The sequence below is a fragment of the Saccoglossus kowalevskii genome, chromosome 8 (genome assembly GCF_978046115.1).
Source record: "Saccoglossus kowalevskii chromosome 8, keSacKowa6.1, whole genome shotgun sequence".
NCBI classification, from domain to species: Eukaryota; Metazoa; Hemichordata; class Enteropneusta; family Harrimaniidae; genus Saccoglossus; species Saccoglossus kowalevskii.
Genome location: NC_140648.1, coordinates 1,953,721 through 1,966,613, shown reverse-complemented (window position 1 = coordinate 1,966,613; position 12,893 = coordinate 1,953,721). Strand labels below are relative to the sequence as shown.

The 12,893-nt window shown below is 38.5% G+C and overlaps 1 pseudogene; it reads right to left on the bottom strand.

Annotated features, from left to right (window-relative positions):
• Positions 1-3,653: 3,653 nt before the first annotated feature.
• LOC146739214 (uncharacterized) lies at positions 3,654-6,966 on the bottom strand (annotated as a pseudogene).
• Positions 6,967-12,893: the final 5,927 nt, after the last annotated feature.

Genomic DNA, 12,893 nt, shown 5'->3' with positions numbered 1-12,893 from the left:
ACATGAATATCATTTCATACATACTGTCAGCATCCTTTATTCTATGTATTTGCCATACTACCCCAAACCCTGCAAATAGAAGTGTGCATGGAAATATGGGAAGAAACGGTGTGATAGCAGTCATGAAGATGATTGAGAGGTCATACTTGTTAACCAACGCGGAGAAACAATTTGAATCTACCAGGTGTGCTTGTGATTTCCATAAAAAAAGATGTTTACGATCTATTGACTTGCCTACGTGAGACACATGCGAGCAAGATCACATTCTGATTGGCTCATGTGGAAACACAGGTTATGTCCCTGAATCTGGGACATTTATGTCTATAAATTGGTCAGTCTCAGGACAGTCGGTGTCCATCATTTCAACTGTTTTTTGCTGCTGCGATATTGTGAGACAAGTGATTCAGGCTTCAACAATCACTCTGTAAGACTTGTATGAACTGCTCTACATTAACTCGTATCGTACAAATACACACTCGTATCGATACGCACTCGTATCGATACGCACTCGTTTCGATACGCACTCGTATCGATATGCACTCGTATCGATATGCACTCGTATCACTACACACTCGTATCACTACACTACACACTCGTATCACTACACTACACACTCGTATCGTACCACTACACACTCGTATCGTACCACTACGCACTCGTATCGTACCACTACGCACTCGTATCGTACCACTACGCACTCGTATCGTACCACTACGCACTCGTTTCAATACGCACTCGTTTCAATACACACTCGTATCATTACATTCTCGTATCGATATGCACTCGTATCAATACACACTCATATCAATACACACTCATATCAATACACATTTTTATCAATACATACTCGTGTCGTACCACTACACACTCATACCACTACGCACCCGTACCACTACGCACCCGTATCAATATGCACCCGTATCAATACGCACCCGTATTGTACCACTACACACTCGTACCACTACACACTCGTATCGTTTCAATACACAATCGTTTCAATACACACTCGTATCAATACATACTCGTGTCGTACCACTACGCACCCGTACCACTACACACCCGTACCACTACACACCCGTATCAATACACACTCGTACCGTACCAATACACACTCGTATCAATACACACTCGTACCAATACACACTCGTATCAATACGCACTCGTATCAATACACATTTTTATCAATACATACTCGTGTCGTACCACTACACACTCGTACCACTACACACTCGTATCAATACACACTCGTATCAATACACACTCGTATCAATACATACTCGTGTCGTACCACTACACACTCGTACCACTACACACTCGTATCAATACGCACCCGTATCAATACACACCCGTATCAATACACACCTGTATCAATACACACTCGTTTCAATACACACTCGTTTCAATACACACTCGTTTCAATACACACTCACCACATCATGCTGTGCTTGGGTAGTATGCTACTCTATACTTCTGTGCGACGCACACATTATAATGTATTACTCTATAGCTATAATGTTTCGGTACGCTACCTATATTTCTGTTATTACATTCATGTCAAATTATTTGGTGACTCTAGATCGTCACCCAGTTACACATTGTCATTGTGAAGATACGATTCAACTTTTCATTATGAATCTTCAATAACAGATACCAGTAGCATAGAAAACGTTGGCGATGAACGTTCCAACACAGCTTTAGAGCCTCTCCTATTTAGTCGCGCGTTTCTATGGTAATGAGTTACAATATCCATGGAATGTACTTTACAACTATTCGCTGAATACAATTATACACATAATAGTAAAAAAAAACAGACTCCCGCTACAAGCCCCGAATACTAATTACTTTATGTTTACGTACGCTCTGTAATAAATTGTGTTGTTATATGTAGTTGCTGTAATGAAAGGCGAATATTTGTTCTACGATTTTTTTAGTTCTGAAGAATGATAACTAATTATTATATTATTCAATTTAATACATTAATACACGAACAATTGAATGAATATGTAATTATCGTATACATAGTCACGTTTTCCTATATTTCATACATTCCATAATCATTTCTGTGTGATATGATATCGGATTACTTTCAGAATCCAGAGGTGAGATTTGCCGCTGCTGTAATCAAGTTGGTAGTATTAAAACATTCAGAACATGTGGCATATACAACTAATGTACCTGTCAAAACTATCGATATAGGTTCTTTCGTTTTGTGCATTTCTGAATGCAAAATTAACAAATTGTCTGTCCTGATGTACATCACCAGTTCGTCGGCCTTGTATAATCGTTTATACATATCGCCTGAAATAAATAGCACACAAACAAGAAATGAGTACTTTTGGAAAGAGTGCATGGTGGCATGTTATTGGAAATAATAACCATTTAAAAAAATAATAACGAAATGCAAACAAAGCATCACGTTTTCGAAATAAACATTAGCGCACAGAACTGTTCAATATAATACAATGTGTTGCAACAAATGCATTCAATTAAAGTACGAAACTTTGTGACAGCATATTTACATTAATTTCCCATTCACATTTAACTTGACCGAGTCACTCGTTTGTGAAATAACAGGTGATATTGATAACATTGGCACATGAATAACTTGCGTGTCCCCACTGTGTGACGTAATACAAGCCAGCTATGGAACATAGTGTTTAGTTTCTTTAGAATGTTAAAAGATGATGTCAAACAAGTTTCACAGTATTTAAATCTATATGCGCATTATTCAAATTACTTCTGACGTTCAGCCCCAGGTTTACGCATTCTAGACAGTTATAACAGCCACCATAATGTAAAAATTGCATGTGCGCTATGATAGGACATCATGGCCAATTATTTGTCCGTCAACAAATACAAAACTATATGGGTGACTTGCACGCTTAACAATGTGGTAAATTAATTTAACGATTGGCAATTTTTTAATGTTTTATTCCCTTATTTCGACTATAAAAACATTAAATATTTTGTGGAAGACTATCGATCTACTTCTATTTAAATCATTACGCGAGATATCACAATGAATTACCTATTACAGCATGTATATAATCTATACTTAACTCCAATTATTCGTACAAATTAAACAACAAGCATGAAATGCGGTATGCGGTGGTTGCAGTACCCAGGAGCCACACGCGTTTATTACAAGTATCCCCCTTACATATGTAAATATTCACGGAATAATCGATGATAAATCCCCATCGCGAATACATTGACCGCCCAGGAAAACCAGATATAAAAAACCCGTTAAGGGGAAAAAACATCTGGAAACCTGTACCCGACACAATGTCAGATGTATCTAGGGGTGGATGTCGGGAGTCATCCATATTAAAATTGAACATATATTAAATAAGAAAAAATACATCGCGAGTTGTTTGCAACCGAGACTGAATACAATAGAACACTCTTCTTACTATATACCCATGAGCACCTGGTTATTTAGCCAATAACCAGTCAGAACAGGTGCAATGGCACCTGAATAATTTACATACGGATAGCAATTATCTGCTAATCTACGAAACGCAGATAATTTATCAATCTATACTTAACTCCAATTATTCGTACAAATTAAACAACAAGCATGAAATGCGGTATGCGGTGGTTGCAGTACCCAGGAGAGCAAAAATTTAGTTATGGTTTCACAAACGTGTATGTTAGACCCCAAGGGACTTTGATACTTGTAGTTTGCTTTGAAGCGAATCGCAAATATATCTGTCTTTTTAACTCGTGCTCTTCCACCTCCCGTGTCTGGCAATGCACCTCTCATTAACGTTACTATTAGCTGCCGCCGCTGTGCCACCCGCACGAAAACTGTGAGTGCCGAATTGGGAAATATCGTTAACCAATGGTTTGATACCCTTCATCATTAAATCTCTAGCAGTAGAATATGAAATCCCTAAATGATTGTGAGGCTTGAGCCCCTGTTTAGTATGTACCAGTCTTCGAATTAAGAAACTTTCGGAATTAACGTTAACCCCCAATTTAGATATGAACATTTCAGTAACACGTAAGGGACAAGTATTTTTGGGAGACCTTGCAATAATTATAGAACTTCCTTCTCGAAATTGGTCGTTCTTTCGCTTATGCAATTTAATCTCCATATGAGAATCTGAGAATGAAATGTCGCTTATTTTAACGCCCAAGAGCTCGCCAATACGCATAAATCCAGCATACGAAATAAGGCACAAGCATAGCAATCGTAAGTCTGATAACGAAGACAGATTCTTTTGGGACACCAGTGTGGCCAGAATTTGTGGGTCGACTGGCTCTTTGGCCTTTCTAGGTTTAGCGAGAATGCGCCTGCAGCCCTCCATCGTAGCCTGAACCATTGGATGACAAGTCGGGGATTCTATACCAGCCATTGAGTGCGCCCATCTAATACTATACAATGCGGAATCCATGGGCGCAACTGTATTTGCGTTGTCCAACAAACTCCGAAGATATATAGCAATGTGCAACGGCTTTGCTGGACAGGCGGCGCCCGCAGACAGATTTGACTGACACCATCGTTTCCATCTGAGCCAACTCTAGACGCCAACATCACATCGGGAAGAGTGTCACAGAAGTCATCTAGTGCTGGGTTGCTGAGTTCAGCCTTCCAATCTTGTATCTGACAGACATCTAAAACTACACAATTTATACAACAAAATTGACACGACGACGCAATAATATACCGACATTTAACCGCGTATTGGAAATAACGAATTGTCTTACTCACATCGAACATTGCTGTCCCACAAGAACAGCTCAGCAAATGGCCGCACTTCCATAGCGCCAGCAACATGCCGAAAGGCGAATATATACAGACACAGGCCCAAGGGCGAATATCTATACGGATACAGGCCCAAAGGCGAATATCTATACCGACACACGCCGAAAGGCGAATATCTATTTTACAAGCATTCTGGTTATCCGAAAACCACCTAACTTTTCTATGCCTCAAAGTCAACAAAAACGAAGTTAATACATAAAGTACAGCTTTTAACTCGCGAAATGTGAAGCTCTGTACGCGTTCTGTTTCATCCCACAACCCATTAGAATAAAAGAATTCTGAATTATAGCTATAGTGACCACCATAACCAGTGTCGCTAGCATCTGAAAATACAACCGCAGTTGCCGAGAATTTGGGTTTGATACGAAAACCGTTCAGAGCGTCCACAGTACTCGACCAAAACAAAAGTTCCTGAAGCACAGGTCCAGATATATTAACGATCTGCGACCACGACAATCGATTCTCAATAGTAAAATACATTTGCCTCGTAAATAGACGAGTAATCGGACCAACAGCGATGGACAAAGATATCAAAAAACCGGCAATGCGAGCAAGATCGCGAACCGAGCATCTGTTCACAGTAATTACAGTCGAAATTGAATTCTTTACCTTGTCAACTTTACACTGTGGGAGGGAAAATTCCATCCGCAAGGTGTTAATGACAAACCCCAACCATTCGCCGATTTGAGCGGGCTCCCAGCGACTTTTCTGCTCGTTAACTTTAAGACCAGATTTATGCAAATCAGTTCGTTGAACAATACTAGCTGCTCTAGCAGATGTCAAACAACCATGACCAGAAATACCGTCGTCTAAATACACTATTGACGCGTATGACATACTACGCCATCTCTTAACCAACGGCCTCAGAAGCTTAGTAAAACAATAACAGGCAGTGCTCAAGCCGAAGGGCAACACATTGAATGTAAAATACCTGATCTAGCCGTCAAAATTCCAACAAAAACCCCAAAACTTGCGATGTTCATGCCAAATATCAACATGGTGATAGCCGGATTCAAGATCCCAAACGAAAAAATAAAAGTTGTCGGAGAACATCTGAGCTAAAGTTTTTAGGTCTTCATATCTAAATGAAGGCTTCGCTAAGTAAAGGTTCACATGTCTGAGATCGAGAACTAATCTGAGCTTTTTCCCTTCTGCCACTGTCAAAGGGTTTACGCAATAAGGTCGAGAAAACTGGCGTGAAACACAGTCATTGGCAAGTAATTTATTGATTGCTTGACGAACGAATTGGGGGTGCTTCCTGCTGGACAAATTATTTTTACCCACAAACTGCGGGGGATAATTTGAGAAAGGTAAACGGTAACCAAATGCAATTAATGAACGTACAAAAAGCGGGCAGGACAAAGAATTTTGCCAGAAAGACAATGAGCTCTTTAGCCGCCCGACCACGGACCGTGACAAAATTTGCTCAGAATTGCATGCATTTAACTCTATGTTATAAACGCTAGGCGAAGCCGGAACGATGGGATGAGAAAAAACAATATTGCCCAAGCCAAGTGTCACCGAATTAGGATGGGTGGGCTCCCTGGTGTGTGAAAGTGTCCGAAATCTCCGCACCTGAAAGAGGGACCAATCCGGAATTCAGAAGTTTGTGATCCATGACGTGCATCTCTGAACAAATTGCTACTAGTATTCAAATTCTGTTGACTGGGTTGGGTTCGGCGATAGCGCTTCTTTTGTTTGATTTTTGTCACTGCACGTTTTTCGGAACGCTGAATACGCTTTTCGTCATCAGTGTCAGAGGCCAACTCATCAGAAATGTATTCATTCACTGTGCCCCACCCAAATTCGCTTTTATCGGCCAGCTTGATAAGCTTCATACGATGAGAAACCAGAGCCATACCTTTCTCGAGAGCGTCTTTGGCTTTCTCCACAGCATTCTTAGTAGTGGCATCCATGGCAGTATGCAGGCACTCCATCACCTTCTGCTCGTGCTCGAACTGCTGCCGATTACCAGGTTTTTTGAAATCATGCTTGTCGGCCCTGGCACGTTTTGCCGCCGTCTCGAGAGCTTCGCTATTTTCTTCAGACAAGTCGCGCTTAAACTTCGCCAAACGGTCTTTTACAACGGTGGTAATATTGCTAGTAACATCGTCGAGCAAGTCCTTGATGTTTGGTGGTGTTATCGGTTCACTGAGGCCTTCCGTCGGTGTGGACATCGTGAGTTGTTTGCAACCGAGACTGAATACAATAGAACACTCTTCTTACTATATACCTATGAGCACCTGGTTATTTAGCCAATAATCAGTCAGAACAGGTGCAATGGCACCTGAATAATTTACATACGAATAGATAGCAATTATCTGCTAATCTACGAAACGCAGATAATTTATCATTCCCACCTTTCGAACCTAGAAAACAAGATATAGTTGAAGTAATTCAGTAAATAACCCGTTTTAAATATTCATTGTCGGTTAGAAAACACACACACACACATACACACACACACACACACACACACACACAATCATTGCAATAAACATAAAAGGCGTTTTCTGTAAATTATTTAGTAAAGATGTTTCTAATTATAGGACCATATCCATTCAAGCAAGCCGTCTGGACTAATAATTTATTTTAGGATTCCCTGAAATAAATTAATCGTGACATTCAATGATTCTTTAGGACCACTCACTTTTCATGTCACTACTATAGGCCAAAGAATTGTTTCATTTTTCTATTTTTTTTAGATTTTGTTTTTTAGATTTTTTTTTTAGATTTTTCTTTTTAGATTTTTTTATCGATTTTTTTTAGATTGTGGGATATTATAAATACTCGTAGAGCATTAGCGAATTACAGCACGACTTCGCATCAATGTATATAATGAGTATAATTCATGCCGTTGGGCGATACTAAAAGGTTAAATATAGTGCTTCTGATGAAAATAAGTAAGTGTATTCAAGTCCATACTTAAAATGTTAAATTTAATCAAGCAGACAGCCAAACGACTTATACCGCAGTGTAAAATTAGAAAATTACTAATTAAAAATATAATAACATTGCTGAGGATTTGTAAGGCTAACTTTTTCGATGTCTCAATTCTATTCAAGAGATATAATCGTTATTGTTTGGGCCACTTCGCACATAATTGTCGGGGTTCCCATACTACGTTAACCATACATATGACATAATATTCAATATAAAAATCTCATATAATACAATCTCATTCCATGTCACAATCTAATTTGATGTCCCGTCTTTGTTGTTATACATATATTCTGGAGAGTTGAGACATGATTTATGAAGATATCCCTCTTGTTAAAACCAATTAACAGGTTCATAGTGCTCATCAAAATATTACCTGATATGAATTAAATTTGTCCAATCTAATCTAATCTGACACATTACAACTTGTAATCCATTTTAATATTACTAGAAGTAATTTATATATGACATTCTTCAGGCTTAAGTCTTTAGTGTACTTGTATTCGTACTTCGTACTATCAAAAGAGTTCATGGGAACAGCCCGATAAGCTAATAGGCTGAATTTTCGGTGAGGTAAAGTAACAATTAGGTTGGTTTTAATTTATACATTCTATATTATAGTTTGGGTTTATTTTGTTCTTAGCAAATTGTACAGTTACTAAAATATGGTAATCTTGCATGTATGTGCTTAATGACGATTTTTTTTTCTAAAATGCTACGTAAATATTCATACTGCGTATATTGGCTATAATGATAAATTTATAAAAACAAAATTAATTCTGTGATTCTATAGATGGCACTATATTGTGAGGATTAAATAATACGTGAATGCGTTCTTCAATAACACATGCGTAATGTTAGGAACTTGTTATTAAAGCCCCTTTCACAATTGGCGCCTCACTCGTGCGATATTTTTTTTTCGAAAATATTTTTTCCGTCCTGTTGTAGAAGTGTTGTCTTTGAGTCGCAAGCAATATATAAAATCGTACGAGAGGTGAACGACCACTGCACCAGGATACAACAGTCGTGAGACGTAATCGTGCGATTATTTTCATGTTTCCGGGTGCAACAGTCGTACAACGGCTGCAACGGTTGAACGATGATGCGACCAAGTCGCACGACATATGCGTTTTGTAGCGTCATATGTCGCGCGACCTATCGACCCGTTGTACGACTACTACAACCGATCGTACAAGGCTACGACCCATTGTGCGACACACCGCACCACCTTTCGCGCGAGGTGTTGGCTTATACGACACGCGATGCGACTTTCTTCATTACAACCGCTGATGCCTGACGAGACGCTGCTACAGTGAACAAGACACAACCAAAATACAAGCATCGGCATCAGATTATCATACTGTCCAAACAGCACATGTCTCTCAGTCCAGGGTTTGACCCACCACCTTCTTCTTTGCCTTGCATGTCTTTGACGTCTACGGATGAGTAAGGCCATCGATATGACATGTCTGTCTTGAACGTTTTGGATTTGCCTTCTCAGACTTAGCAAATGCAAGAGCCTCCCAGGAGCTATTGGTCGAGCAGCAGCGATGTTTACAGTGTGGATGGTCCATACATTTGGGATGAAAGCTCAAGAGTTCTCGAGTTTATATTGGGGGTGAAAAAAAATCGTACAACGTTGCAAAGGGGGCAAAACAGGTCTTCCAATAGTCTTAGGGTGGTACAACGGACTCGTACGACAGGACGCATCATCGTACGACATGAAAATACTCGTGCAACACTCGTTCGGGGTCTTACGAGTGCGTGCAAAGTCGCACAACACTCGTACTGCCTGTCGTGCAATTATTTTTCATCGCATCAGTCGCTCAAAATATCGGAGCAGCACGGTTTTTTTTCCCGACCGAGATGCGACCATTTTGTCGCATCTGGATCGTACAATAAGTGGTACAACGAGTCGTACAACGGGAAAAATTTCGAGTCGCAAGCCGTTGTAGTCTGTTTGACACCAATTGTGAAAGGGGCTTAACACATTATATACAGCTGCCAGCTGAATATTCTATGACATTACGTGCCTAATAATCCATCAATACAAATAACAACAATGCTTGTAATACAAATGTAGGATATATATGAATATAGGGATATATTGTGTACTACATCTCGACTACATCTTTCACATAAGATATCAGCGATATTTTAAAGACAAATTGAATGCGCTAGAAATGCTGTAAAAAATTATATATTTGAAAAAAGTACATATATAATATTCAACCATTAACTCAAATCGTAAAACTCATTTGGCAGAAAGTAAAAGGATTTATAACACGTAGTCATTATTTCAATGATGTGATGTAATGCTAAGAGTAAATCTCTCTATACAGGAAACCAATGTGTATTCAAAACCCATAGCAGCCTACTAGTACTACATACTTTCTAGAATGCAGTTTGCACGATGAATCTCGTTACCTGGCGTACATCGCATGCAAAGCCGCGGGCACTGGTAAAAGTAAATCCACTCTGCAAACTAATTCAGCAATACAAAGTAAGGGGCTTCCGATTATTCAGTTACTTTTGGACTGCCTGGTCTTCCTGATGACGCTCACTGTTATAATTCATTCAGTCATGTGAATATACTTTTTTTGAAATAGTCATTTGTAGCAGTGTTGTATGGATACGGGGGATTTTGAGCAGTATCTCATGAACTGCAAAACGTATTTTTAGACCTTGAGACGTTATTGATAACAGGTAAGTCAACATCTGGAGATGTATGTACAAAGTGAACAACTCAATTACATCAATTTCCATCTCGGTCTTTACTACGTGATTATGTTTTCAACTATCACTATTTCTATTGCAATGTAGACAACTTATGTACTCCAACAGTACTTGATATATTTCAGACATTCAAGATGTACGCATTTAGCCAATGTCTAACACTAAACGTTAATATAACTTGTACTTAAAGTTGATCACGATTCAACGAACACTCATTGTCCACTACACCATAACAGTTAAAGTACATGTGTATGGTCAATGATTTGATACATTAAGTGCACTATATGAAGACATAGTGTAGTAAAAGTCACCTATGTCAAAAGTTTGAACAATTTATATTGCATTACGCATGATTGCATAAACCCGACTGAGCCGAGCACACATACACGTAAATGTAGATGTAGCGAGAAGGTTATTTTCTTCAAATATTACTTTTTGAAAATGTAGTTATTAATTTTACAAAAGTAATATACTCTTTCAAATACGAAAAACAAAATAGCATGGAATGTCGTACAAGTTGGTTAAAATTGGTCAAAAGTGTATAATCTGTGTAATGTAAAATTCAAATATTAATTCAAAACGATGCAGACAATGTTGATATTTGCATCCGCCACTTAGAGTCATTTACCCCGCCAACTAGTGATTTTGATTATTAATTTACGTATAGTGTTCGAATATGGCATAATTGATGTGTTACTGATTAAAATGTAGCTGACTATAGCTGGCGTCACACGATCAAGACATTGACTCAGATTATGTATCTCCTGTGGACTCAAATAATTCCCGTGAAAACAGTTTCAACACAGTGCATTATTATCTGATCATTAAAGTCATTTTATATAGTGATAGGCATTCCAGTATACGACACCGACATACAAATCATCATCTGTACTGCCATTTAAACATAATATGATAAATTATTAAATTATCATGCATCATAAATCACATGAAGACTGGCAACCAGATATTCTTGAATAATCAAGACATTTTCTTCAAAATATATCAGACCATGACATCTTCCATGTTATCTTTCATTATTGGCCGTCTCCTTGGAAAACTCCCCTTTTAGCATATGCTTATCACAAACTAGTCGTGAACTAGTCTGAACACAATTTAAAGAACAATCACTTAAGTTATAAGATTGTTGTATTTTACTGTCTGCAATGTGATATGATAACAAATAATAACGAATAACATTTGTATGTATTGAATGTGAGAATTCAAGACTGCTAAAATGATTACTTTCTGTCATGTTTTCAGAAAGTTAATGTGCATTACCAAACGGATCATTTATATTTTACACTCAGTTCACCTCTCTGTCAGAGAGGTTGTGGATTTGAATATTAGCATAGTTATCGCAATCCAAAGTATTGCATCAATGTACGCATACATATAATATGAGGTTATTACGAGGATACCTCAAAGTATGCACATAAACAGTACACCGGGAATGTCGACCGACGCGCGGCGGAGGTTGATGCGACGGCGTACTGTCTGACTGCATACTTTGAGGTATCCTCGTAATAACCTTATTATTATACATTTTTTCTATCCAAGGATACATCATGGGAATGCCGAAAACCAAAAAGTTTAGAACAGAATCAGCGAACTTCTTTGTGTAGAGTCCGGTCAAAACCTGGTGGCAGCCATGTTTGTTTTTATTATTAGAGGACGCTTAAGCGGGTAATCATTCCATATTTGGAATTCGCATTTTCTAATATGGTAGGATGAACATACCCCGTAAAATACCAGACAGATGTATATTAACAAACGCGTCCATACTAACATATATTTCGACCACACGCTTTTTTCCGTCGTGTTGAAACGTTTGTTCACGATTCTAGAATTATAATCGAGCAATCACAGCGTTAATCAGAAATCTATACGAATGATTACCAGTGTGCGAAGAAGTCACAGCATGCGTTATAACGCATTTACGATTTAAAAACACGCACTCATGCTTGCTTTTAGTTTCTTGCTTCGCAAGACACTGTATTCATCAAGCAACTTCTCACAATGAAATCGCATGGGACGTTTTTTATCCTTTGAATCATATTCAAATTTGAGTCTTGGTAAATCGTCGTCATAGTAACATTCGTCTAAAAGGCACCAGCGCGTATTGGAGCACGAGTTGTTTACGGTCATCTACACACACCTATAGAACGTGTATCATCGCAATTATCACTGTTGCAGCCGAATTGTGTTTAGCGTGGTAACTTCACAATCTATATTCAGTAGTCACGAGCGAGGATGCTCCGTGACATTCTCGTTTAAATGACTAAACTGTATAATTTTTGCATTACTCTTGGATCGAACCAACTGAACTGAAGGATTTATGTACACTATTCTCATGAAATCACTAATTGCAAGACACATTCATCTTGAAGTGTCCCTTTTACAAAAATAAATAAATAAATAACCGAATTCTTATCTGGGAACAGAATTA